General features: G+C 63.1%; 1 protein-coding gene across 4 annotated transcripts in view; it reads left to right on the top strand.

Moving 5' to 3' along the window:
- TNS3 (tensin 3) overlaps positions 1 to 27,732 on the top strand; it is a 188,121-nt gene that overhangs the window by 57,891 nt on the left and 102,498 nt on the right. For 3 of the 4 annotated variants that reach the window (XM_062178939.1, XM_062178940.1, XM_062178938.1), the window contains one exon: positions 6,066 to 6,098. The exons of the other annotated variant lie outside the window; for it this stretch is intronic. The gene's annotated coding sequence lies outside the window, so the exon portion shown is untranslated. The remainder of the gene's footprint in view (positions 1 to 6,065; positions 6,099 to 27,732) is intronic. 4 annotated transcript variants of the gene reach the window in all.

The following is a 27,732-nucleotide window of genomic DNA, read 5'->3' as shown; positions in this document are numbered from 1 at the left end:
ACGTTCATGTAGTCCACTGGCACACACGTGGGCACACAGATACACACAGATGCATTGACACGTTCATGTAGTCCACTGGCACACACGTGGGCACACAGATACACACAGATGCATTGACACGTTCATGTAGTCCACTGGCACACACGTGGGCACACAGATACAGATGCATTGACACGTTCATGTAGTCCACTGGCACACACGTGGGCACACAGATACACACAGATGCATTGACACGTTCATGTAGTCCACTGGCACACACGTGGATTCATAGGAACATACAGGTGCACAGAGACACATGTACATAGACACTCCCACACAGACCCGTTGACAGATGCAGATATGTTCTCACATAGATACAGACACACGTGGACACGTTCTCACTTAGACACACAGGGGACAGTCTTACATGGACATGGACACATGGACGCTGTTACATTCCCAAACACGGACACACAAAGATGCTCTGACACAGACACACATGGACACATGCTCACATGGACACACACAGTGCTCTGACACAGACACATGGAACGCTGTCAAATGGACAGACACAATCTCATGGACATACATACATGGAGACACGTGGACACAATCACATGGTCACAGACACGCAGACACATGGACATTCATGCTTTGACACACATGGACATTCTCACATGGACACAGTCCATGGACACACTCTTACATAGATACATGGACAGTCACACACTCATGTGGACACAGTCACACGGACACACACATAGACACATGGATACTGGCACCTGGACACACACATGTGCTCTGATATAGAAATACGTGGACACACTCCCATGTGGATACCTGGGCACAGACACACGGGCACACACATAGACACATGGATACTGGCACCTGGACACACACATGTGCTCTGATATAGAAATACGTGGACACACTCCCATGTGGATACCCGGGCACAGACACACGGACACACACATAGACACATGGATACTGGCACCTGGACACACACATGTGCTCTGATATAGAAATACGTGGACACACTCCCATGTGGATACCCGGGCACAGACACACGGACACACACATAGACACATGGATACTGGCACCTGGACACCCACATGTGCTCTGATATAGAAATACGTGGACACACTCCCATGTGGATACCCGGGCACAGACACACGGGCACACACATAGACACATGGATACTGGCACCTGGACACCCACATGTGCTCTGATATAGAAATACGTGGACACACTCCCATGTGGATACCCAGGCACAGACACACGGGCACACACATAGACACATGGATACTGGCACCTGGACACACACATGTGCTCTGATATAGAAATACGTGGACACACTCCCATGTGGATACCCGGGCACAGACACACGGACACACACATAGACACATGGATACTGGCACCTGGACACCCACATGTGCTCTGATATAGAAATACGTGGACACACTCCCATGTGGATACCCGGGCACAGACACACGGGCACACACATAGACACATGGATACTGGCACCTGGACACACACATGTGCTCTGATATAGAAATACGTGGACACACTCCCATGTGGATACCCGGGCACAGACACACGGGCACACACATAGACACATGGATACTGGCACCTGGACACACACATGTGCTCTGATATAGAAATACGTGGACACACTCCCATGTGGATACCCGGGCACAGACACACGGACACACACATAGACACATGGATACTGGCACCTGGACACACACATGTGCTCTGATATAGAAATACGTGGACACACTCCCATGTGGATACCCGGGCACAGACACACGGACACACACATAGACACATGGATACTGGCACCTGGACACACACATGTGCTCTGATATAGAAATACGTGGACACACTCCCATGTGGATACCCAGGCACAGACACACGGACACACACATAGACACATGGATACTGGCACCTGGACACCCACATGTGCTCTGATATAGAAATACGTGGACACACTCTCACATGGATACCTGGGCACAGACACACGGGCACACACATAGACACATGGATACTGGCACCTGGACACACACATGTGCTCTGATATAGAAATACGTGGACACACTCCCATGTGGATACCTGGGCACAGACACACACTCATGTGGACAAACATGCTCTGACACAGACATGCATGGACACACTCTCCTAGACACAGATGTGCCTCGGGTGGGAACACATGGATGGTCCTCATGCGCACACTTGCACGGACCCACGTTTTCCGTCATAGCCCTCCAGACCTGCACAGGGTACCCCGGGTCTGCACGCACACCCCCAGGGGCACAGCAGGGCTGGGTCTAGGCCATCACGCCGCTGCCCCACCATCCTGTTGCCCTGTTGACCCGAGATGAGCTTATCGATACCGGCAGGCCCTAGGTGTCCACGTAGGCAGGTGTGGGCCGGGCCAGGCTCTGTTTGTTTGTGGTCGTCCATGGTAACGGAGCCAGGAGCCAGCTGTGAAGTGGTTCTCACGCAGGCCTCTCAGGGGCCTGAGCTTTCAGGGGGGGCCGTCCTGCGGTGCCCGGGCCTGCGTTCCCGGCCCGTGGCACGCCACCCTTCCTGGGTTTTCTGCAGCTGACCTGACTCCCAAGGGGGCACCTCGTGGCCAGCGGGTGGCAGCTCCTGTGGGAGATGAACTTGCTCTCCTGTGAGGGTCCTCGAGTGGCCGGCTCTGGGCAGAGAAGGGGGCTGGAGCATCCACAGGGCGTCATGGGTGACAGCCATGCTGGGCTGTCCCCAAACCCTGCAGCGTGGGTGGCTGCTCCTCGCTTTCCAGCTCTGTGAGCTGGGGCGGGCATCTGAGAGCCCCGCTGCTGAAGCCACCACCTCCCCGTGCTGAGGGCGTGGAGGACCCCGGAGAGGACGCAGGCCTGCATGTGTCTCAGCGTCTGGAGAAAAGACCGGGGCCAGCACTGTGGCATAACTGACCAAGTCGCCTCCTGTTTGCTGGTGCCCCACATGGACGCTGGTTCAAGTCCCAGCTGCTCCACTTCTGATCCAGCTCCCAGCTAATGGCCAGGGGAAGCAGCGGAAGTTGGCCCAAGTGCTTGGATCTCTGTGCCCACATGAGAGACCTGGGGAAAGCTCCTGGTTTCGGCCTGGCCCAGTCCTGGCCGATGTGGCCATGTGGGGAGTGAACCAGAGGATGGAAGACCACTTTCTCTGCATTTCTCAAAAACAAAACAAAACAAAACAAACAAACAAACAAAAAAACAGAGAAAGGAAGGGCCCAGGCCCCCCGGGCATCCTGGTGTCAGGAGAAAGGGTCCAAGACCGTGGACCTCCCCTAGCCCTCCCCACCCTGGAGGCCACCCCAACTTGGTCACCAGCTCCTCCTCCTCACATGAGGCCCCTCCCTGACGTGGGGAGGCCGGTGAGGCCAGTGCGGCATGGGCGCTGTGACTGCGGTGCTGCCCTGCCCTGGGAGCCGTGTGTTCTGTACCCCCTGCCCCATCCAGGTGTGCAGCAGGTGCAGCTGGGGGGGGGGTCACGTGGCAGCTGCATCCCCAGCTGCTCCTTGACAGCAGCCTGGACCCCCAGTCCTGCGAGCGGCCAGTGGCCTTCCGTGTTCCAGGGGAGGGAGGAAGACCGAGTGGTCGTCTGACTCCAGGCCGGGCCTGGTCTGGAGGCTCCTTTGAGACAGCCCGAGGAATCAGAGCCCAAGGCGGCCACCTGGTCATGGTTTTCGCTCAAGCACACGTTTGCCGCCTTGGTAGAAATCTGCGTTTCTGTTCCTTTGCAGGGGGCTCCTTGCCTGTGGGGGGGGCCCCGTCGCCTGGGGGTGCCTTTGCGGTGCCTCCGTGTTGCACTTCTGCAGTGGGGCCGTGGCGGGTCCTCCCCGGAGAGGCTCTGGCTCAGCCGGGTGCCAGTGAGCGTGGAGCGCTGCCACGTCCCAGTGGCCCTGCCGGCCCAGGGGGCTGCTCCGGCCGCCATGCCCACTCATGTTCCTGAAAGCTGTGTGGTTTGCGCAGCTGGGCCCTCAGCTGCTGCGTACGTGTGGGCTGGTTTGCCTTGTGTGTGATGACCGGTGTGTCCTGGCAGACGGTGCTGGGTGAAAGCAGGCCTCCGATTTCAGGGTGCAGGGAGGTGGGGCTGGGTCAGCTCCCCTGGCTCCACATGCCCAGTGATTACTCCTGTGTGGCTGCCCGCGTGCAGGGGACGCCCCTGGCTTCCGGGCTGGGTCCTGTGTGGCTGCAGGCGTGCAGGGGACGCCCCTGGCTTTCAGGCTGGGTCCTGTGTGGCTGCCTGCGTGCAGGGGACGCCCCTGGCTTCCGGGCTGACTCCTTGTGGCTGCTGCTTCTCCAACTCCGGGTTCTGCTGCTGTGTCTGCTCTTGCGCTGATTCTCTCAGCAGGCACAGCGTTCCAGGCGACGCACTCGGCAGAGTGAACACACAGCGCTTCCGGACGCCTTCCGAGTTGGGAGAGGCAGGCTCGCGCCTGCTCCTCGCGTGTCAGTGGCTTGCCTCTTTGTGGTGTGCCCCTGCCCTTGGGAGCCAGCCCTTGGTCTGCATGGGGGCTCCCGTGGGGGCTGTGCGCTCTGGGGATTTGCAGAGAGGCCGGGGACATGTGTGTGCCATCGTGGTGTGGCCGAGGGCTCCACCGTCCTGGCAATCCGCCGGCCGGCCCTCGGTCTCACTGAGCTCTTCGCTGTCAGCCTCGCCTTTCCCAGAATGCCCTGGAGGTGGAGTCGGAGCCGCGTGCAGCACCGACAGTGGCGTTCACGGGCAGGGGCTCGTGTGTCGCGTGTGTGGTGAGGCCCAGGATCTGTGTGCGTGGTCGGTGAAGTTCGTGTCCTGTGGGGCCTCCCTGGCTGGCTGCCTCCCACGCCCCGAGGTTCCGTCCCTACCTCCCTCCTGCGTTGCCAGTCCCCGTGTGTTAGTGTCTGGCTTCGTGCGCTCAGAGTTGGACGTGCACGTGTGGGGCTCAGGACACACGTGGAAAAGAGGCATCCTGCCCGCTGGCCGCTGTGTGTGTGGGCGGGGAGCCCCACCCAGACGAGCGTGAGTCAGTGTCCCGGCGAGGTCACGGCCTGTCCCAGACGAGGGATGACTGTGTGTCATGGATTCCTTGAGGAAGTGGACTGAGTCAGATGGGCAGTGGCCCCCACCACGGCCAGCCACAGGGGCAGTGAGGCCCCGGGGTTTCTCCTTCCTCAGCAGGGTCTCAAAAATCCCCTGGAGAATGAGGGGCTGGGGCGGCGCGGGAGGAGCCAGGGAGCCGGGCGGTCCCTGGGCGCGGGTCCTGTTGCAGGAGCGGGAGGGCAGCCGGTTCCGCTTGCTGGACTCCCAGCTCGGTGCCAGCCCCTGCCAGCCCCTTCCCACTCCCTCCTCCCCAGCCCCTGCCAGCCCCCTCCCGCTCCCTCCTCCCCAGCCCCTGCCAGCCCCCTCCCGCTCCCTCCTCCCCAGCCCCTGCCAGCCCCCTCCCGCTCCCTCCTCCCCAGCCCCTGCCAGCCCCCTCCTGCTCCCCTCACCAGCCCCTGCGGGGAGGCACCACTGCGGCTGGCAGCTCTCACATGGGGACACTGTGAGGCCCGTGCAGCCCATGGGCCCTGGCCTGAGGCCCCCGCCGCCCTGGGTCGTCCCTGGGGTGCCTGCTCTCTCCTGCCGTCTTCTCTCTCCCCAAAGTCATGAGTCTTTCCTGATGGGCAGCGCTCCTTTCTCCCAAACCCTGTGCGGACTCGAAAACCGTGACCGCCACGGACAGACTCTGTGTTCAGGTCCGCCTGTGGAAAGTTCTAGAAGGGGCCGTCCGTTTTGCAGGTCCCTGAGAGTGGGTGTGTGTGGGGTGGGGGGCAGCTTGAGGAGCCCTGGGCAGAGCCCTCCACCGCTCCCTGGGGAGGAGGTGAGGTGGAAGGTGAGGCTCTGGTGCTGGGTGTCAGGTGCACGGCTCCTGAGACAGAGGTGCCTCGCCCGAAGTGAGCGGACACTTGCCCGTGCTCTGCTCCCTCCACGGAGGAGAGACTATGTCCGGGTCCCAGCGTGTGGTCAGCCCCGCCTGATGGCTGTGGAAGCTTCTCTGAGAATCTCCTTGCTCATCGCTTTCTTCTCTCTTTAAGGTGGTGACCCCCTGCTGTGTGCACCTGCTCCAGGTAAGCCGGGTGCCCGCCGCACCCTCCCTCTGAGCTGCATCGCTCGTCTCCAGAGCTGTGTCCTAGGGAGAGGAGCCAGGGCCCGCTCTGGGCTCGGCCTTCTGAGCCCCACGGGTGTTTTCAGGGCTGACTCCCCAGAGCCGGGGTCGAGCTGACATTGTCTCAGGGAGAAGCGTGTGAGGGGCCTCGCCTGTGTCACGTCTGGTGTGCGGAGAGCCTGGTGCCTCGGTTGGTGAACGTTCGGTTCTGACAAATGCCCTGTGTGTGTGCATTTCAAGATTTATTTATTTGAAAGGCTAGGTTACAGAGAGACAGGGAAAGTCACAGAGAGAGAAAGACAAGTCCTCCATCTGCTAGTTCACTCCCCAGATGGCTGCAACAGCCAGGGCTGGGCCAGGCCAAAGCCAGGAGCCAGAATCGTCGCCTGGGTCTCCTGCATGGGTGCAGGGGCCTAAGTACTTGGGCCATCTTCTGCTGTTTTCCCTGGCGCATTAGCAGGGAGCTGGATCGAAAGTGGAACAGCCAGGTCTTGAACTGGCGCCCCTATGGGATGCCGGCCTCTCAGGCAGAGGCTTAACCCTTTGCGCCACAGCGCTGGCTCCAACCTTCTTTTTCTGCAAATTGGATGTGACCCCCAGGAGGCCAGGTGAAGCAGCATCTGATGCTGGGGACGTGAGCAGGTCCAGCCTCCCTGTAGGGATGGACACAGGTGCACCTGCTGCTCCTCCCGCTGCAGCATTGAGAGCTGGGACCCTCAGGAAGGGCTCCAGCTGCCGTCGGGCCGACTTCCTTGGCTTCCATGTGGCTGCTAGGCTCCCTGCTCTCTGTGGGGCTCCCAGCCAGGGTCTTGGGGGTTGTGGGGCCCCAAGCCAGAGTCGTTGGGGTTGTGGGGCTCTCAGCCGGGGTCATGGGGGTTGTGGGGCCCCAAGCCAGAGTCGTTGGGGTTGTGGGGCTCTCAGCCGGGGTCATGGGGTCGTGGAGCTTCCTGCTGGGTCCGTGGGTGTTGTGCGGTTCCCACTCAGGGTCTTGGGGGCTGTGGGGCTCCCAGTCAGGGTTGTGGGGGCTGTCGGGCCCTGAGCCAGGGTCATGGGGGTTGTGGGGCTCTCAGCTGGGGTCATGGGGTCATGGGGCTCCCAGCAGAGACTGTGGGGGTCGTGGGGTATGTCTCTGTAGGCATTTGGTTTTGACCGGCTGTGGTTTGTCTCTGTGACTGATTGCACTGGCGTGGCCCGGGCCCGTGTGGTCCTGGGCTGTGAGCCGTCCGGGGCCCTGGCTGAGGTCCGTTCTCCCGGTGTCCACTGCTGCTCTCCCCTCTGCTCAGAGGCGCTGCTGGCACGCGTGTGGGTGAGCGTGGGCAGCAGCCCCGGGGAGTGTGTGTCCGTGCCCCTGTGCCAGCAGAGTCCCTCAGGGCCTTCTCCAGCCTCCACGGCCCGGAGCCACAGGGACCGCTGGCGCGGGCTCGTCTCTGCCTCCCTGGGGCCTCGGGGTGCCAAGTCCTGTGTCTGGCACATCGGAACGCAGCTTCCTGTTCAGAGAGCCCCTGAGTGAGCCAGCTGCTGCCCCTGTTGCTGTGGGTGTGCGTGTGTGTGTGCGCGCACACCAGTGTGCATGTGTGTGAGTATACAGCTGTTACATGTATGTGAATCTGCGCCTGTGTGTTGTGTAATTAGAGGTGCCCAATCGTTATGTGAGCGTGTGTGTACGATCGATCGCATATGTAATCATTGGATCACGTGAGTGTGTATGCGTATGTCTCTTACGTGTTTAGTTTTTATCTGAAAGTGGACACGACACAGGTTGACTAGCCCATGTCCGAAACGCTTGGGGTCAGAAGTGTAGATTTCAGAGCTTTTTGGAGTTTGGGATATTTGAGTGGACTAGTGGTTAAGCATTTATTTGTTTGATCTGAGAGGCAGAGAGAGAAAGACGAAGAGAGGGACAGACAGACACTCCTGACCACCGGGCCTTGTAAGACAGGGCAGGGAGGAGGAGACCTTCCCTGTGGGGCCGCACTGGCCGGGCTGTTCACGTGTGGGGCCGTTCCCCTGCTCAGGTTTCTGGTGTCAGCACCTGCTGCACATCTGGCCAGGACAGAGGGATGTGAGGGTACGGTGGTGCACAGGCAGAGCTCCTGTGTCAGCGCCGACTCGGCTGGCAACCACGCGCAGGCCCTGAGTTTCCCAGGAGCCACCGTGAGCAGAAAACAGGTGTTGATGGGCACCTTGTCTGCAGGGAGGGGAGAGCAGGTGGGGATGATGGAAAGTGGACGCCAGGGTCCTGGGACATGTCCTGAGCCCCAGCTGCATGGCAGGTGCAGGGCGGCTGCCAGTCCCAGGCCCAGTGGGATGCCGTTACGGAGGGAGGTCAGTGCCGGCCTCTTGCTGTGGGCGCTGGGGCCCACACAGGACTTCTAGAAGTACAAAGGCACCGCGTGTCGTTGCTGTCAGCTGACGGCGTACCTGCTGTCCAGAGTCGGGGCTGTGGATGCCTGGGGGTACACGTATGTCCCCACACGTGCGCACGGGCACATAACGTCGTAGCGGTGGTCAGTGTGGACCCCATGCAGGCTGTGATGTGGAGACTGCTGAGCTGAGAGCTTTTGTTTTTCTGGGCTCCCTGTGAGATGGGGGTGGTGCCACCTGCTCCCGGGCACCCTCAGGGTGAAGTGGGTGGAACCATGGTACAATTCCTGGCACTGGCCATGGTGCTCAGAAGGTCCCCGGTGAGCGGGGAGAGGCCTGGGCACTGTTCTGTGGATTCGAGAGCTCCTGCAGTGTGGGGCTTGTGTTGTGTTTGCCTCTCGTTCTCTTGGTGGAGAGCGAGGGCACCGCGCAGACACAGAGCGCTCGTCCGTTCCTGCGTCCCCTGGGTTGGAGACCGAGGACTGGAAGCCGGCAGAAGGGGCTCCGTGGTGGGAGCAGGGCCTCTGCTCGCCGCTGCTGTCTGCAGGGTCGTCTCATGGTGCGGCCCCTGGCAGCTTTGCACTGAGGGTCAGGAGCATCGCTTTCCTCTCTTATCCTCAGCTTCGTGCACAGCCCAGGGGAGCCGCATGGTCCCGATCACCCACGGATCCCGGCAGTCTCAGGGGAGACCGGGAGCCCATCCAAGGCCTTGTGCGCTGCCCACTGCCCAGCCGGGGCGGCCTTCCCCGTGGCTCACGGCTGCTCTGTCCAGGGTGGGGCCCGGTGCCGCCAGCTCCGCGGAAGCACTGGGCTGTTTACAGAGCGGCCGTTGTCCTTGAGAGAGGCCTGGGTCCCACCTTGCCGTGACCTCCGCGCACGGCCGCACACAGGGTGCTGTGCTGGGGCATTGAGGTTGCCGCCGCCGGCAGCCGAGAGGTTGACTGGCAGCTGAGTCAGGGTGCGGCCCCGCTTGCCTGTGTTTAATCAGAGCGCAGACACTGGGCGCCCTGTGCCAACGGCGACCGCCGGAGCTTTCCACCTGGCTTTTCCTAATGACACCTGTGTGGCATGCATGCGTGTGCACATGTGCCTTGTTCAAACACGCAAATGATCTCGTGTGAAGAGCCCGCCATGGTTCGGGAAACCTGCACCCAGCCCACACTGCCCCCTCACGCCCGCCTCCAGCCGCCATGGTGGTCTGCATGGTGTCGGGCGTCTCAGGAGGAGTGCCCACCAGGTGGGCCCGGGGGTCCTGAAGGTCCGAGGGACGGAGAGGAAGTGCTCTCCCTGCCTCCCTTGTAGTTCACGGCGAGGGGAGCAGCAGCACGTGCTGGGTGGGGCCCAGGCGCCAGCGCCGAGGTCTTGGGGCAGCCAGGGTGACGCTGAGCTGCCCTCTGGTGGCCCTGGCCCGCGGGGGCTCTGTGTGCACATCTGTCCCTCAGGACCTCCTGTGTCCCCCGTCCCCCGTGTGTGCAGCCACCGCGTGGAGGCTGCTGGCGTCCTGCTTGTGTGTTGTCTCTGCTCTGGAAAGCTCCAGAAACCCGGAGCTACCCTCACGCCACTGCCTTCTGAGGGGCACCTGCAGGCTCCTGTGTGCACACACACGTGTCTGGGCCTACCACAGCCCTGGGCGCACCGGGAGTCTGCATTCGAATGCCTTGGCCTGGGGCCGTGTCAGCTGCAGAGCTGGGCAGATCCCCTGGCTGCTGAGCGAAGAGCCCCTGAGGTCCAAGTTCAGCTCTGCATCAGGTCAAGGGAACCACACAGTGGTTTTGGGGTGAACCAGACGAAGCTCCGAAATGAAAATACACGTGAGTGTCAGGAGCAGGGGGTGGGCCGGGGCTCCCCGTCCTAACCCCACAGGCCCCGGAGGCCTGGAGCTGCGCTCTCCTCTGGCCTCTCGGGTGGGGAGCTGACATGTGGTGAGAACACGGACTTGGCAGTGAATAGCCGTCTCCTGGTGGGCCCGGAGGACGCCTCTGTAGGGTGGGTGTAGGGAAGGAGACCACGCCCATCTCACGCCTCTGAACACGGCTGCTCGGGATCACACAGGGATGAGGTCCGGGCAGTCCGGCCCCAGCGCCGGCACCCTCAGCAGAGGGGGAGCGGCCAGAGACCCCAGGCCATGTGAAGATTGGAGCGATGCGTCCACCTCCTGGAGAGGGCAGGGGAGCAGGGAGCTCTCAGGGACACGGTGACCTCAGCCCCCGTCGCCGGTTCACGGGCAGCCCTGGGCCAGGTGACAACAGGTGCCTCCAGCACATCACCTCTCGGTCGTGGCCCAGCGGCTCCCCAGGCGTTTCTGGAACTTCCTTTGCCCCCAGAGCACAGAGGAAGCTGCTGTGGCCACATCAGGCAGGAGATGGGCAACCAGGACCAGCCTGCAGTGAGGAGAGCCCCCGGGGAGGCCCCCGCCCTGCACTGCCGCAGACCAGTGGTCAGGATGCCCGTGCAGTGTGTGTGCGGGAGGAGTCTGAAGAGGAGCAGCCAAGTGCCAGTGCCCCAGGACCCCCGGGAAGGCCCCAGGGCGGGGAGGGGGCTGCTGGACTGGAAGGGGCTCCTCCTTTCCCTGCAGGGACTCTTGGGCGGGCAGGGCTCAGGCCAGCCTGCGGGTCGGAGCCAGACCAGGTCTCAGAGACAGTTCTGGGAATGGCTCTGACCTTTGCCCACAGCCTCTTCAGCTGCCCCTAAGACACCCCAAGAACTGTGGCCGGGGCCTGGGCCCCTGCAGCACAGGCCGCATGGGCGGTCAGCTCCCTGCTCTCTGACCGTGGGCTGCTCTGTGATGAGCACTGGCCTTTGATGCCATCATCCCTTGTCACACCTGACGCAAGGCACGCCTTCGTCTCCCCAACTCTGGGTGGGAGGCCAGGGTTAGGAGGTCTCCCTTCTGAGGACCCCTCATCGGCATCAGGAGCTCGGGAGAGAGGGAAGAAGCCCCCGCAGTGTGTACTGCCTCGCCCCTGGGGTCTGGGAGCCAGGCCGGGGACTGTGCAGCCCTTGTCGGCCTGTGCAGGTGCAGGGACACATTAACCTGGTGTCAGCTTACAGCCTGCGAGCACAAAGCCTTGGCTAATGATTAAAGACACACAAGGCCCACGGCTGCAGACTCCCCTGGGCTGCAGCCTGCACCTGCTCCCCCCCGCCCCCGCCGTGGGCACTTGTGCTGCCAGGTGTGTGGCCGCTGTGAGGTGCTGAATTCCCACGCCCTGACCGCGGACTGCACCTGTGCGCCTGGAGGTGCCGCTCTTCTCCGGGCCTTGGGACTCCCATCCTAAAGTGAGGGGAGGGGCTGAGCCCTTGGCCCTGGCTCCTACCCACCCGGGCCCCCTGGGGGACCTGCCCTCCGCAGGGCACGGCGGGCAGCGTCCCTCCCAGGCTCCTGCCGTCGGCAGCGTTTTGAATGAATGAATGAATGAGTGGACGAGTGAAGGTGGTCCAGGTCTGATGGCTGTGCACCGGCATCGCCTAGGAGAAGCCTGGCTGAGCGCGATCCCCTTCCCCTTCATGACTCGACACGCTTTGAACATGGAGGGACTGCCGAGGCCACACGGGATCACTGGGCCGAACAGCGCGGCTACGGAAAGCGGAAACGCACTTGTTTGTGTCCCGAGCCGGTGAGAAGTTAGCATGTGACAGAGTGGCGCTGGACGGTGCTCTGCTGACACTGCGTTTAATTGGCCAGAGTGCATTTGGCCTGCTAGAGGGAGGGGTTTTCCTTTTGAGGAAACTGCACCTCACTCACACCCCCCATCTGCATCCACCCCAGGGCAGACGTTGGGGTGGGAGGGAGCCTGCGGTCAGCCTGGGCGGAGGCCCGGTCTCGTTTCCCTGCCTCAGGTGTGGACGTGGGCGACCGTGGGTACCCTTGGTGGTCTCTGGTGGTCTCTGGCAGCTGACGAAGGCTCTGTGCAGCGAAGCAGGTGCCTGGGTCGCGGGAGGCCAGCCCGGGTGTTCGTGTGTCGCGGGCATCACCTCCGTGGCTCCAGTCCCCTCCCCAGGCACTGGCTGCGTGTGAAGAAGGTGCTGTCTGGGAAGGGCCGTTTTGTCCTCATGTAGCCCAGCTCACACCAGAGGCTGCGTCCCCGAGGGCAGGCGACCGGCGTCAGGGCAGGGTGCTTTCCCCGTTAGAGGAAGGTTCTCTGGGACACTCCCCACCCAGATCCTCTCTGGGGCCCCCGTGGGGGCGCGGGGCAGCCCCGGGCCTGTCCCTATGGAGCACACTGACCTGGAGAGCAGGCTTGAGTGGCAGGTCAGGGCCTGCAGGCGGCCAGGGCTTTGTTATGTGGGACGGAAGTCCGGTTTTGTGATCTATACAATGGGCTTTTAGAAAGTTGCTGCTTTGTTTAAGAGGCAGAGCGACAGAGAGGAGGAGAGAGACGGAGACAGATCTTCCATCCCTGGTCCACTCCCCCGTGTCTGGAATGGCCAGGGCTGAGCCAGGCACATGGGTGGCAGGGACTCACGTACTTGAACCATCTTCCCCCGCCTTCCCAGGTGCGTTTGCAGGGAGCTGGGTCAGAAGCCGAGTGGCTGGGCCTTGAGCCAGCAGGCTGATGTGGGGCGTAGGCATCCTTCAGCAATGGCCTGACCTGCTCCTCCACAACCCTGGCCCCAGTGCGGCAGGCTTCAGAAAGTGCGTGGAAGGCGGAATTGAAAGATAAGCTTATTTTGGTGCAAAATGGTTTTGAAATGCACGCGTGGATTTTTCATGATCGGCATCTCCTTGTGCCTCATGCCGGCTGCAGCAGCTACATGGCTCCTGAGTTGCTTTTGAGGGGGCTGGGGCCCAGCTCGTCCTGGAAGTTGGGGGACGAGGGGAGGGGTCCCGTGTTGTTCCCTTCCCACAGGAACTGAACTCGGGGTTTCTGGGCCAGAGGAGAAGTGGTGGGGGCCACAGGTCTGCTCCCCGAACGCTGGCTCTGGTCTGAACCTCAGAAGGGACGCGGCTGTGGGTCTTGTGCCTTCTGGACGCCTGAGCCCTTGCCAGAAACCACCCTAGCCGGGCCCAGGGGGTGGGGGGTGGGGGAGGGGGGCCGGCACCTGGGCGCAGCGGGGGATTGTCCCGGGCAGCAGTGGGGAAGGACCCGGCTGGCCGAGGAACGGAACCCAAGCACAGCAGAGCAGGGTGAGCCCTGGTGACGCTGTTTGTGGTGGGCGGCGCTTGCCTCGGCTCCGTCCTTCAGCTTTTCATTTTCTGTTTAGTTTTTCAGCGTTTCACAGATTTGTTCATACACGCAGTGCTACGAGAGCAATGATTCCCGGTCCTCCCTCTCTCCTCCCCACGCTCACGCCTCCAGTTCTCTCTCTCTGTTTTAGTTCTTCAGATAACTTTTTTAAAATTCACATCACAGTCAAACATTTAATTCTCCACCAGATAACGAGTTCAACAGATAAAAAGCAAGAAGATCCTGGTTTGGTGGGAATGCAGGCGGGGACTGTGCAGTGGTCGGGTTCAGTCAGTTCCCCTCTGTGCCAGCTGTGTAGCAAGATGGTTGTGCTTGAAGCGAGGCCACGTTGGGGTCAGCTCCACGCTGGCCTGGGGCGGGGAAGGGGCCACCTGGGGGTGCACCGGTGACCTTGGTGCTCGTGGCGGTGCCTGGGGGTGCTGGTGCACAGAGCACAGGCTGGCTGCTGCCCAAGCCCCTGGGATCCCGTGGGCGGTGTGGCCCGAGCCGCTGCCCTGTGCCCCTGGCGCGGTTCTGGTGCATCACCTGGAGCCTGGGCGCTGAGTCAGACTGGGACGTCCTCCCAGCAGCGCTGTGGCCTGTCTTACCGCGTGCCGGAAACTGCCAGGGCAGACGGCACGGGCACGGGGACAGCTGCTTCCCTGTGGCTTACAAACAGCAGCACCGGGGACACTGGATCAAGGACTGCTCCAGACTGGCCAGGAACGTTCTTCAGAAGTTTTGATTAATTGATTGAAGTTATTTGAAAGGCAAAGGAACAGAGAGGAAGATCTTCCATCTGCTGGTTCACTCCGCGAATGCCTGCAACAGCCGGGGCTGAGCCAGGCGTGAGCAGCTTAATCTGGGTCTGCCTCGTGGGTGGCAGGGCCCCGAGTCCTTGAGCCGTCACCACTGCCTCCCAGGGTGCACATTACCAAGAGGCTGGAGTCGGGAGGGGAGCCAGGATTTGAACCCAGGCCCTCCAGGGTGGGGTGTGGCATCTCAAGAGACATTGTAATTGGCATACTAAGTGCCCGCCTCTTTCTTTTCTCCCTGGGAAAATGGCAGTTGGCAGGGTGCCCCCCCCCCCGAGTTATTCATGCAGGGATGGCACCGAGGCCTGGGTGTGTGGGAGAGCAGATTTCGACTGCCGGGAGTGCAGAACGTGGGAGAACGCAGCCCGTTGAGTGGGCTTGGATTGTTGGGGGCAGTGAGCGCCTGGCATCCGTGGGGCTGGCAGTGGTGCTGTGGCCGTTGTTCCTGGCACGGCCAGCACCAGCAGGGGATGCTACCGGGAAGCCGGTGTTGCCGGTGTTGGGAAGGCGGCTGCAGGAATACCGCCGCTTGGTTCTCAGTGCAACCACCTCGGTGCACATAGGAGAACTGGCTCAACAGCACAGCCGGGGCTTTCCGTCCCGGTCGGAGACGCTGGGCCGGGGCGCCCACGTCTGTCTTCGAGCTCCTGCTGCAGCCGGCTCTGCGCTCACCCACAGCACCCTGCTCCCCGGCCACGGCCCGGGCTCCTGCTTCAGAGACTGCTGCTTCCGCCGCCGCGTCTCTTCTCACGGCACCGGCTCTGCTTTTTGCCTTCGGGAAGCAGTCTTAATTTACCCGCCAGCCTTCGCGGGCCTGGGATCTGGTCCTAGTCCTGTCTGCTTCCTCCGGGCTGCTGCACCGGGGCCTGGGTCTGCCGCCTCCTTGCCTGTGCTCGGACTGCTGGCTGGGGAGGCTCTGTCCCAAGGACCCTGCGCGTCACACACACCTGCCCCTCCCAGCCTGTCTGTGCCCCCGCACAGTGGAAGGTGGGCTCCGCTGCCCCCCACCCCACACTTCCTCTGTCCCATGTCCGTCGGCACCTGCGGGACAGACGTTTCTGTTTTGTTCCACGCACCCTGGGATCTCCCGCCCCTCTGTTCCACTGGCCTGCCCGTGCTGCCTGGGCTAGGACCGTCCCTGCAGTCAGCAGCCCGTGCGTCCCTGTGTTTGGGGGACAGGCTCCTGCGATGGGGCGTCCAGGCTGAGGGAGGCTGGCCTGGGTGGTTCGCGAGCTGCGGAGTGGGGGAGGTGTCCCCGCTCCTGCCTTCCTGCTGCCTTCTCTGCCCAGGAGTTGGGCAGTCAGGCCTGGGCCGAGGACAGTCGCTGCGGCTCTCGGGGTTGGGGCTTGGTATTACAACACGGGAGACCGTCCTTGTTCCCGCTGGGCGCTCTGGGGGCCCTGCTCCCGTGGCCGCCCCTGCCCACAGGGCGGGAGGCTGGAAGTCCAGCCGGGCATTGTGTGCTGGGCGCCTGGCCGGGGCCGAGGCTCCCTGCACTTTGCCCTGGGCCCTGCCCAGAGGTCGGGCACGCAGGCTGCCCGAGCCCCCTCTGCTCTTCCCTCTCGCGTGACTGTCCTGGTGGTCCTGGTGAAGGCGGCGCCGCCTGTGTCAGCTCCGTTCACACTTCTCGTCCTGAAGCAGGTGTCCCGCTGCTCCCTCTGGAGGCTGGGGTGGGGGCTGTGCTGGCCGCAGCTGTGTGTCCCCATCCTGCAGTGGGGCAGGCCAGGCAGGGCACGTCGGGCCTGTGCTCTGTGCTGGGGCTGCCAGCACCTGTGGTCTCAGCTCCGCCGCACAGGTGGGACCCGGCATCTGCCTGCTGCGGCCTGAGTGGAACCGCCGTGCGGTGGCCTCCAGCTGCTCCTCAGAGTGTGTGCTGGGGGGAGCAGCAGGGGCAGCTCAGGCTGGGGTCATCCCTGGTGTCAGCGGCAGGTGCAGGGTCATGATCCCCCGCCCCCATCAGTTATTCCTGGACAGTCGCGTGCTGACCGTGCCCAGGTCCGGGTTGGGCGGTGTAGATGCGGGAGTGCGTGGTGCGTGATCGGCCAGGGCCTCGGCACGCCCGCCCCCGCCACAGCCCCGCTTCTCCGTGGTGAGAACCCCGGGCCCCTCCCCAGCTGCTGTGATTCCTGTGGCCCGCAGCCGCCCACGTAGGTGCCCATGCGACACCTGCTCTCTCACTGCGGCTCATTGCCAGTTCTTGATGGCGTCTGTGAGGGAGCTGGGTCCCCAGGGCTCCTGTCATCATGACGTCCCCAGGGCCCCACACCCCCACTGCAGCTGCAGCCCCAGGGCCAGGCAGAGCCTCTGCTCACAGGTGGCAGATGACGGTGAGCGATGCTGGCCCTGGGCCCCTGACTGCATCTTCTCAGGCCTTCCGGCCATCCTGCGAGGCTGCTGTTACCAGCCCATTCCACGGAGGCAACAGCTGAGGCTCGGAACAGCTGAAAGTCCTGTGGGTGCCTTCATGTCTGAGGAGCACGGCTGGCAGAGGGGCAGCAGGTCCTGCTTTGGCCCCCGGCCCCTGGCCCCCGAGGTGTTCTCTGGCACCTGCCTCATGGGGAGCAGGCAGGGCACCCCCTGCTGGTCATCGGCCAGGGCCCCTCACTGCATCTGGCCTAGAAAGGGGCCCCATGTGGCCCCTGTGGGGTGGGTGCTTCCACGCATGTGTGCCCACCCCTGCCCTCCCCCCAGCCTGTGTGCAGCTCCCGCCCCAGGCCTCTGTGCTTCCCACCCCCTGTCCAGGTAACTGTCACAGAGAGAGAACAGGTGCACGTAGGGTGTGATTATACAGTGAGCGTGTGCCTCCCTGCCAGCCTGGGAAGCCGTTGGAGTGACAGGTGCAGGCGCCGTGCTCGGGTTCCCGCCCTTGGCCGCCACCCTTCCTCTTGGCTCTGCGTGTTCAGTGGCAGCGAGACCCAGCCCCAGGCAGGTTGGGTGACCTTTATAGTCCCTGCTGCCACCAGGATCTGCCTGTGGCCACCGTCTCCCTGGAGACTCAGAACCGGTCGGGCTGTGGGTCCCGTACCCGAGGCGTTGCTGTGGCCTCCGCCTCCCCTCCAGGCCCAGCCGCGCCGTCTCTGACCCCAGCCTTGTGCGTGTGCTTCTTGGTTTTGTTTTTGCCGAAAACTGTTGAATGCTGTTGCGTTCACTGATGAGTCATCTTGAATGAGGTGGAGCAAGACAGCGCTAAGGACGGAAGTGGAGGAGGGGCGGGGGAAAGGAAGGAGGGGGCGGGAGGCGGGCGGCCCCTCGGCAGGTGTTGGGATCCCCAGGTGGAGACCTGGCCTCCTGGAGACTCGGGGTGAGGTTTTCTGGCAGGGGGAGATTTCCGGAAGCCACCGCCATGCCCGCTGTTCTCTGTACCTTGTGGAGGGCGGAGCTCCCTGGAGGCCCAGTCTGGGCTGGTCCCCGGGAGTGCGCGGCCAGCTCAGCTTCCTGGTCACACGGTGCTTCCCGGGCTGGCTGTGGCCCTGGGCAGGCTGGCTCTTGGCCTTGGGTGGCAGTGTCTGTGCCTGCGTGCAAGCATGGGTGCTCTGCGTGGGGCCGGGCGCACCTGCCTGCTGCTGCTCCTGGCTCTGGGCCCTCCCACCTGTGAGCAGTCCCAGCGCCGCCCCCCTGAGGCCTGGAGCCGACATTAGCATGTAGTGGGCCTGACCCAGCCGTGCGGTGGGAGGAGCCGCTTCTGGAGGGAGCCCCAGCACAGTAAGTTCCCGACTGCCTGGCTATGGGTGGCCCTGGTGAGGACCCCTCCCCTGCCAGCCCCCATGTGGAGGCCTCTTGGGGGCACAGGGGGAGTGGCCGGCTGTGCGGTAAATGCTTGGGTCTCCGTCTCCTCCCCTCCCCTGCTCCCTGCCTGCCTGTTGCCCAGCGGCCCTGTTCCATATGGCATGTACCCAGCCGGGGTCCCCGGCCCGGGGCGGGACTCTGCGCGCGTGTGTTTATGAACACACGAGTCTGTGTGGGCTCGTAGCTGAGCTTGGTGGCAGAGTCTCAGCCTGGGTCACACTGTCTCACGTGGCAGTGCCTGTGGGAAGAAGGGCGTCCTGAGGGGGTTCTTGCCTCTGGAGGTAGAGTGACTCATCAGCTGTGTGGCTCTGGGGGCATCACTTACCTTCTCTGTGCCGGCCCCACCCTCCCCTACTCCGTGGGGCTGCAGCCGTGGCTGGTCGTGGGGTCTCGTGTGGGCTCGGCGCCTGCAGGGGGAGTCATTGCAGGTGCCCGTCACCTGCCTAGCACTCAAATAAAACAATTGGGTAAGTGACTAATATTTGTTCAGCACTCAGTGCCGCCAGGCGCGGTCCCGAGCCCGTGTGTTTCCTTGTGTAATCCCGCCCGCGGCACTGAGGTTATCTCCCTCTGCTGAGGAAGAAACGGAGTCTCAGGGCGGCAGGTGCACTTCCAAGGTTAGACGCTTCCCGCCGGGCTCAGGACGGCAGAGCGTGCCGCAGAGGGCAGAGGGACACGTGAACGAAGGCCTGGGTTGCACCCAGTGCACGGGCTGGTCGTGGGCTCTGGGAAGGGCTCTGCTCTGCTGTGTTCACTCCCTGTCTGTGCAGTCGTCCCCACGCCACCCACGGCCTCTGCTGTGCGCTGGGGGCCACCGTCTCCCTTCCTTGCCCTTCACCGTTGCGTGGTTGAGGGCAGAGCTGGCGTCATGGGTTGTCAGGCTCCTGCAGGAGGGCACGGGCCAGGCAGCTCCAGGCGCGTGAGAGGCCAGCGCGGGTCAGGGGTCTCTTCCTTGGCGTGCCGTATGCTCTGGTTCATGGATCCTGGCCCTGCCTGGCTCCTTGTTACCTTAGCCCTGCGTGAGCTGGAGCCAGCGCTGACTCGTTGCTGGGTCTTTGGCCATGTTGGGAGGGTGGCCGCCTGCTCCTGGGAGTGGGGCCGGGGGTCTCCTGAGCAGGAGACCGCTCCCCGCAGGGCAGTCTTGGGAGACTGAGAGAGCTCTGGCGGAGCTGGCGTTCCCCTGGCTGGCAGCTGCGGAGGCTCAGGGTGCCGAGTCCAGCCGCGCCACACCTTTAGTGTCCGCCTCGCTGGCTCCAGTGGACGCCGGACCACGCCTGTTCCGTGGGTGCTGTCCTCCTGCACCAGTCCCCTTCGCGCCATTCCCATCTGTGGCAAGCTCAGGGAGAAGTCACGGGCTCCTGCTGTGCGGCCCCCTTCCGTGGAGCTTCTGCGCCCATGGGTGCCTTGGCTTCCGTTCTGAAGCTGATGGGAGTCAGTGCTGAGATGGAAGACGGAGTCCACCTGCCTCTCACAGCGGCCACGTGGGTCCTGAGCCCCTTTGGGGTTGGTGGCTGCTGCCTCCTTTCTTCCTTTAGGATGCACCTGCAGGCAGGCAGGCAGTACCCTTGCCGGCACGCACAACGGGAGCAGAGCTTGGACGAGAATGCCCACGGTTAGTTACCTCTTGGCACTTGGGGTCAGTGTGGTCAGAAGACTAAGGCAAGTGGAAACGGACGGCTGACTCAAGTGGTCAGGGATCTGAGCACCGCGGGGCCCTGGAGGCTCTGTCTGAGCCGAGAGCTCTCGGAGTCACAGGAGATGCCAGGCGAGGCCTGGGCATGTGGGTGCGCCGCAGCCTGAGCTGTGCACAGCCCATGCAAAGGCCCCGGGTAGTGTGTGAGGCAGAGACAAGGTGTGAGGAGGCACACGCGAGGCAAGACTGCCCACCCAGGGGCCCCGGCCCAGGCCAGGGACCCCCACGCTGTCCTGTAGCAGTGGGCACCTGTGAAACGTTCCCTTGGGAGCCCAGCAGTGGTGTTCGCTGCACAACGCAGGTGCTGTTTGCTGCAGGCGAGCCGGTCCAGGCTGCCATGCACCTGCAGGGTCTGCCCTGCCACGTGAGCCCGTGATGCAGCCACGGCCTCAGCCCTGCTCACTGGGGGCACTGACCCCCTGCGATTCTGTGTAAGGCACCGCTTGCTCTCTGTCCTGGGACACCCGGAGAACATGTTGTGGCAATGCCCGGTTGTGTTTGCTCCCTGCTGGGCTGGCTGGGAGGGTGCCACAGGCCTTTGCTGGCCTAATGCCCATGGTGGCCTTGGAAAGAAGGTGGACGCAGGCTGTGAGCCCATTTTGTGGATGTGGAGCCTGAGGCAGAGGGATTGGTGCCTGCCCAAGGTCAGGTGGTGGAGTGCAGATGCAAACTCTGGGCCTGGTGCTCCACGTGGCTGGGGATTCGTGTGGTGTCTGGTCCCTGCGTGGAAGCAGCTGGGGCTGGGAACCTGGATGGGGCTGGTCCTGGCTGCGTGTTCTGAGGGGCCCGGCCCCCGGGACTGCGGGCAATGGCGTGTATGAGTCCAGCCTAGCCTGGCACCCACCTGCTGTGTGGCTGGTCTGCTCTAGTGCCTTCTACAGGTGCCCCGCCAGGCTCCGTGCGGGCACTGGCAGCCCTGGGCCTCGCCTGGTGTCACTCTTGGGTTGGGTACTTGGAGCCACCCTCTCCACAGAGGCTGCTGGGGACAAGGACCATGCTGTCCACGGGTGGTTCCTGGATACCTGGAGCATCCCCGGGTCTGAAGACTCCTGTGTGGCCCTGGGTGTGAGACCATGGCCTCAGCCTCCCGGGCGTCTGCTGGGAAATGGAGGGGGGAGTCCGAAAGGGGTTTGCGTCCCCTGAGGTGGCAGGCACCCCTCATCCTGGAGAAGCAACGGGACGGCTGCCGGTCATCACCCTGGTGCCTGTGCGAGCAGAGGAAGAGAGACCAAGCTGGCTGCCTGCTGTGTCCCGAGTGCTGGCGCGGCACTCCACGCACTCCCCACAGCCGACACCACACTGACTTCCCCGCCTCCAGCGCCCCGGCCCCCGGGCCCCGGTTCTTGATAAGTTAGGAGACCGTGGTTCAGCGGCAGCAGCAGGAGGCCGGCTTAGAGCACCTGCTTAGGCTCGGGCGTGGAGCCGAGGTTCAAGGACGCTGCTGCCAGCCCACGCCGTGGCACTCGAGCCCCGTCCGGTGGGAGTGCAGGGCAGCTCTGCCTCCTCTGAGGCTCACGGCTGCGGCCGGCAGGTGCTGGGATCGGTCCTCAGGCCAGGTCTGCTGATGCCAGCTCCCGCTGCTGGGCGGCAGGGCCTGGGGAACCTGAGCGCTGTGATCAGACGTAGGAGGCACAAACCAGGCCCCGCGGGAGACGGGCTGTCCCTGCTGACCAGCGTGTCTCAGGTCTCACCTGCCCTTCAGGTGGGGAAGGGGCGTGAGGGGACGGGGTCCACCCACGGGAGGCCCTGCCTTGGGCCCAGGACTTTGTGACCACTCCTCGTCTGTGTGTGCAGTGGGCTGCAGGCGCCTGGATTGTGTGCACGTGTGGTGTGTGTGTGGGTGGCATGTACATGTGTGTACATGCGTGTGCCCTGGCAGGGGCTTGGTGTTCCAGCCAGGAGAGCTCTTCTGGCAAACGCTGTTCTGGAAATGTCTTCAGGGGAATTTCAGCGGCTTTGTCACTCCAGTGGTCCCCAGCCCCTCATCCTGCCAGGACCCCTGGGTCCTTGCTGTCCCCCTTCCCATGGGTCCTTGTACTTGGCTCTCCCCTGGTGTTCTCTGAGCCCCAGGCCTTTCTTCCCGCCCACTCTGGCCTCCCGAGGGGGCAGCTGCCACTCACCGGGAAAGCACCCTTTGCATGGAGATGTTTGCCTGCTGTCCCCACGTGTCCCCCGGCCACCCTGCTGGGCCTGGCAAGGGGTGGGCAGGGTGGGCTGTGGTGCTGCACCAGGGTGCACGGAGGGATGGCACGGCAGCATCGCGTGGGAGAGCAGGGGTCCCCGGCCGCTGTGCTTGGGTCCCTAACCCCCATGAGGTGAGGAGGTGCACGAAGCCGAGGTGGGTGGGGGACCTTTCCCACGGCTGCAGGTGCACAGTGGCCACGCCGAGCCGTGGCTGCCGCAGAGGGAGCTCCCGTGCAGGGCGCGAAGCTGGCCCGGCTGGCGCTGCAGCCTCGCCTCTCTCTCACAGCTTTAACCTTAACCCCAGATTCCGGCGGTGCCGGCCCCTCCTCCCCTCTGCTCTCAGCGCCTGTGGAAACTGAAAGCCACGATAATCCCGTGCCAGCAGGGGCACAGGTGAGGGCGGTGTGGGCTGGCACAGGCCAGGCGGGAGACTTCGCAGCCGGCGGTTTCCACCTGGAGAACAGAAGAGGACAAAGGGAGTCCTGTGCGGCTGCCTCGTGGAACGCTGCTCGCCGGGGGCCGGGCCCTGCCGGCCGGGTCTGGGCTCCGAGAGAGAGGGCGGCTCCGTGGCGGGAGGATCTCCCGGGCCTGCGGCACCAGGGTAGGACCTGCATCTCTGGGGAGCCCCCAAGTCCCCTTCCTGGCCACGCTGGAGCTTGATGCCCATCCTGGGCCCACGGGCCCGGATCTGTGGCATCGTTGGTGTGGGCGTTCCTTCAGGTCAAGCCGTTCAGCGACGTCACGTCCATCACCTGTCGTCCGTTCACGCAGCATGAGGCTTGTCAGCCTCCCTCAGCTCCAGGTGCCAACCCCGAGCGAGTCGGGAATCCAGGGCCCGGCAGAGGTTGGGGCCGGCTCGGGAGTGGTGAGTTCGCCATGCCTCTCTGCCCCCTCCCCACACGGTGTGTGGCTTGGGGCTGTGGGCTGAAGGGAGCACAGGGCTCCGTGGAGCAGCTGCAGGCTACCTGGGTGACTGTACGACACCAGAGCCTCAGGTGCCGGCTCGTGGGGCAGGTGTGGGGCTGCTAGCGAGCTGCCCGCCTTGGACGTGCTGTGTGCCCTGCCGGGGGCTGGACCTCCAGGTGGAGGTGGGCGGAAGATCCGCTGGTCTGGGCTGGCGATGCAGGTGAGCCTCGGGCTCCTGCGACCTTGGCGGTGGCCCCCAGACGCTGTGGCTGTCACCGCAGGTGTGGGTGGCTGTGTGGGGGCGGCCTCGTTCCCCTTCCTGGCGGTTCAGGAGACGTTCCTTTGGGTCGTGTGGGGTTGGAGGGGGCGTCCCCTGCGGGAAGCCCATGTGTCTGAACTCCCCACGTGAGCAGGTGCGGGCTGGCACCCAGCACGGCCGCACGTCTCACCTGCTCCGGTGCTGGGGCCTCACGGGGGTGATAGCCAGCGTACAATTTCCTGGCGGCTTGCACCTGGGCATCGTGAGCGTCTCGATGGAAGGGATTGGCAGGGGGTGAGGCCCTGAGCACTCAGTGCTGCGCTGGACCCAGAGGGCACTGGGGGAGATGCGTCTGTGCGTCTGTCCACTCAGCGCTTCGGTGTGTGGCCCAGGGGCGGGCCTGGGGTCTCCTCGGCCATGTCGGTGTCCGTGCGTCCTGATGCCCTCCCCCGCCCCACCCTGCCGTGCTGGCGCCAGCATTTCACAGTCACGTTTTCTGTGTGCCCGTGATCGCGGGGTGATGTGCGCTGGGAGAGGTCGGGCTGTGCCAGGGAGCTCTCACAGCACGTGCGTGTGTTCCGTTACGTGATGGCGCAGTTTGTGATACAGTGATGAGCAGGCTCTGAGTCCTGGAGCGTGGCGAGCCTGAAGAAACGGGGTCAGTGGGCGTCTCCGTGCGTTTTTCTGTGGCTGTGATGTAAAAGCCCAGTCTGGCCATTCCTGAAGGACAGGGGTCTGTTTAGCTCCTGGTTCTCAAAGCTGCAAAGCCTGAGGTCAGACGGCCACATCCAGTGATCTCCTCGTGGTGCTGGGGACTCGGCCGAGGTCACGTGGGGCGGCCGTGGCAGGAGGGGCGCCTGGGAGGGAGTGCCAAACCCGCTCTGGTGGCAGACCCACTTGACAGGACCCGTGAGCCCGGAACCTTTCATCCACTGACTGCTCATCAGGGCAGAGCCCGAGGGTCCCACCTGGTTCCCTGATGCCTGAGTTCTGGTGGTGCTGGGTCCTGGCTGCCCCTGCAGAGCGAGCGGCTGGACGTGTCTGATCCGGTGTGGGGTCTGGCATCAGAGCAGGATGGGTTTGCCAGAGACCAGGAGCACCGAGGGCATGCTCAGGCCGCCTGTGGTTCTGGAAGGGAGAGGAGCCGCCCCCGTCGGGTGGAGGGGATGGAGGATGTACGTGCAGGCTGGGGCAATTACTGCACAGGGCGTTGCTGGGAGCACCCTGCCGTGGGTGCCACATCGAATCTGGGTTGGACCTAAAATTCCGTGTTCTGAACTTGCCACCCAGCCCTTGAGAGCCACTTGTGTGGGTTACTCGAGCCCCTTGGCCGCCCATTTTACAGATGGGAAAACTGGAGTTCAGGGCTGTGCTGGAGCGCAGGCGCAGTGTGGCTCCAGGGCTGACCTCCGGGTTCGTTCGTTCATTCGCAGTGGTAGAACGAGGCCCTGGTTCTCCCACACTGTAATGGTTGCAGTCACTCAGCTCTGAAAATGGTGGGTTCAGGGATTCTGATGCATGGCCGAGGCCGGGGCTGGGGCCGGGGCTGGGGCCGAGGCTGAGTCCTAAGGGAGAAGCCACTGGAAACCACCCATGGGGGTCAGGCTGGGCCTGGGAGGAAGGCGGCAGGTGTGGGGGCCAGGGCGGCCCTGAGCAGCGGGCCCAGGGCTGTACTCAGCCCCCACACCCATGTGTCTGCCGTGCTGGCCGGGGCTGGCTTTTGAGGGTCTGCGGATGGGCCAGGAGCTCTCCAGCCCCCAGCCCCTGAGCCCCAGCTGTGGTGCAGTCCTCCTTGCTGTCCACCTTGCTGGGAGGGGGTCTGAGGAGGACAGAGGGCGGTGAGGAGAGGCCTGGAGGCCTCGCTGGGCACTGGACTCATCTGTGTGCTTGGTAGAGAGAAGAAAAATCAGGAAAAAAAAAAAAAGCCTGTAATGGTGCAAGGCAGAAGCCGACCACTCCTCGGCCGGCTGTGGCTGGCCACGTGTGTGTCTGCACGTGGCAGCGTGGCCTCTGCCAGCCCTGTTTCCTGCCGTGTTCGTGCACGTGGGCGTGTGCACAGCTGTACAGCTTCCCGCGGGTGCACTGCCCTCACTCCGCGAGCCTTGCTGCCGCACGCTGGGCTGGGTCTGCTCTGGGCTGTGACTTGGGCGCTCCTCGGGAGCCAGCCTCGTCCGTCTCCGGTCATGTCTGCAGGTTCTGTCCTTCAAACGGCTGAGCCGCATGTGCCTCACCCCCCAGCTGTCCTCACACACTGACCAGCATCCTCTGTGGTGTGGACGCGGTTCATGTCCCACCAGCACCTGGCTGCCTGCCTCCGTTCTAAGAATTCTTTATATATTTGACGGGAAGAGAGAGGGAGAGAGGGAGAGAGGGAGGGAGGGAGGGAGGGAGGGGAGAGTTCATCCATCCATTCTCTGGTTCACTTCCCAAGTGGCTGCAATGGCTGGTTGGGCCAGGCAGAAACCAGGAACAAGGAGCTTCATCCAGGTCTCCCACATGGGTGCAGGGGCCCAATCTCTTGGGCCATCCTCCACTGCTTTCTAGGCACATTAGCGGGGAGCTGAATCAGAAGTAGAGCGGCTGGGACTTGAACTGGTGCCCGTACGGGATGCCAGCATCGCAGGTGAAGGCTTTACCCGTTATGCTACAATGCCGGACCCTAAGAATTCTTTATGTGTTCGACAGGAAGACTTGAGAGAAAGAGAGATATCTATCTTCCGTCCGCTGGTTCACTCCCCAGATGGCTGCAATGGCCAGGGCTGGGCCAGGCTGTGGGTGCAGGGGCCTAAGCACTTGGGCCATCTTCTGCTTTCCCAGGTGCATTAGTAGGGAGCTGGATCGGAAGTGGAGCAGCTGGGACTTGAACTGGCGTCACAGGGGGTGGCTTTACCCACTACGCCACAGTGCTGGCCCCTCCACCAGTGCTTTCAGAACAGTTTCTGAAATTGTTATCTGTGATGTTCTAATAAGGAACAAAGAACCAATTTCATTGTTGGGAGTTCTTTTCATGTGGGCTGTGCCCACTCTGGGCCCAGCTTCAGGACCGTGGGGCCAGCGTGGGGCCCTTGCAGCCTCAGGGGCCTGCAGGCTGGGCTGAGCAGGGAGGGGCAGCACTCCCCAGGCCGGATGATCTCACCGAGTCCCGGCCGGCTCCGAGAGGCGGGCCCTGAATTGTCCTCTGCACAGGGAAGGACCAAGGAGAGGAGTGGCCAGGGGCTTCCCTGGGGGAGGGATCCCGGGTGGGAGTGGGTTGACCCGTGGATGTGGCTGTCTGGCCCCCAGCCCCAGCCCCTGACACCCTGCTGGGGAAGAAAGAGCGTGCACCCTGGTCCTGCCTCCGTAGGGACCGGGCGGGGCGGGGGGGGTGAGGTGGGGTGGGCTTCTCTGTTGTTTTCCTGTACCTGGGGGGTGGGCTTCTCCATGAATTCCTGTTCCTGAGGTGGGCTTCTCTACATTTTCCCACTTCCTGGGGTGGGGTGGGGTGGGGTGGGTTGGGGCGGGGTGTTTTCTCCATGGTTTCCAGTTTCTGGGGGTGGCTTTCTCCATGGTTTCCCTGTTCTGGGGGGGGGTTCCCCATGGATTCCCTGTTCCTGGGTATAGGTTTCTCCGTGGATTTCCAGCTCCCGGGTGGTATCTGTGGTGTCAGGGTCCTGCCTCGCTGGAGGCCTGGTGGGTTTCTCTGTGGTTTTGGAGCTGGTGGAAGGCCTTGCGTGTTCACGTCTGCCTCGTCGTCCCCTGAGCTCTTTCAAGAATTTATTTTCTGTCCTTTCGCACTGAGGTGCCCAGGTGAGCAGCACCTGCTTGAGGGGCCCTGAGTGTCCATCTGTCAGGGGTCCATGGCCGGTATCAATCGGGGAGCAGATGGGAGTTCTGAGGGCTCTGCCCGAGGAAGGCTCTGGGTGCCTGCACACGGTGTCACCTGGGGTCACCGGACGTGCGTCAGGACGGGCATCGGGTGCTGGGAAGGGCGTGTGAGGGCCGCTGCCCACCCCTGGCAGCCCTGTGAGACCTTTCCCCTCTCTGAGCCTGATTTCCTCACTTCTGATGTGCAGGTGCATCTCTGAGAGTGTGTGTGCATGGCTTGGTGCGTGACGGGGACCATAACCACACCCATGTGCACACACACCGAATATACACACAAGTGCACACACACCGAATATACACACAAGTGCATACACACATCCACACACACGTGCACACAAAGGCACACACACACCCATGTGCACTCACACCGAATATACACACAAGTGCATACACACATCCACACACACACGCACACTCAGACCCTCGTGTGCACTCACATGTGAAAGCACACACACCCATGTGCAAACACACCGAATATACACACAAGTGCATACACACATCCACACACACACACACACTCAGACCCTCGTGTGCACTCATGTGAAAGCACACACACC

Source organism: Lepus europaeus, chromosome 20, assembly GCF_033115175.1.
Source record: "Lepus europaeus isolate LE1 chromosome 20, mLepTim1.pri, whole genome shotgun sequence".
Lineage (NCBI taxonomy): Eukaryota > Metazoa > Chordata > Mammalia > Lagomorpha > Leporidae > Lepus > Lepus europaeus.
The sequence above is the reverse complement of the archived record's forward strand: the minus strand, read 5'-3'. Positions and strand labels throughout refer to the sequence as shown.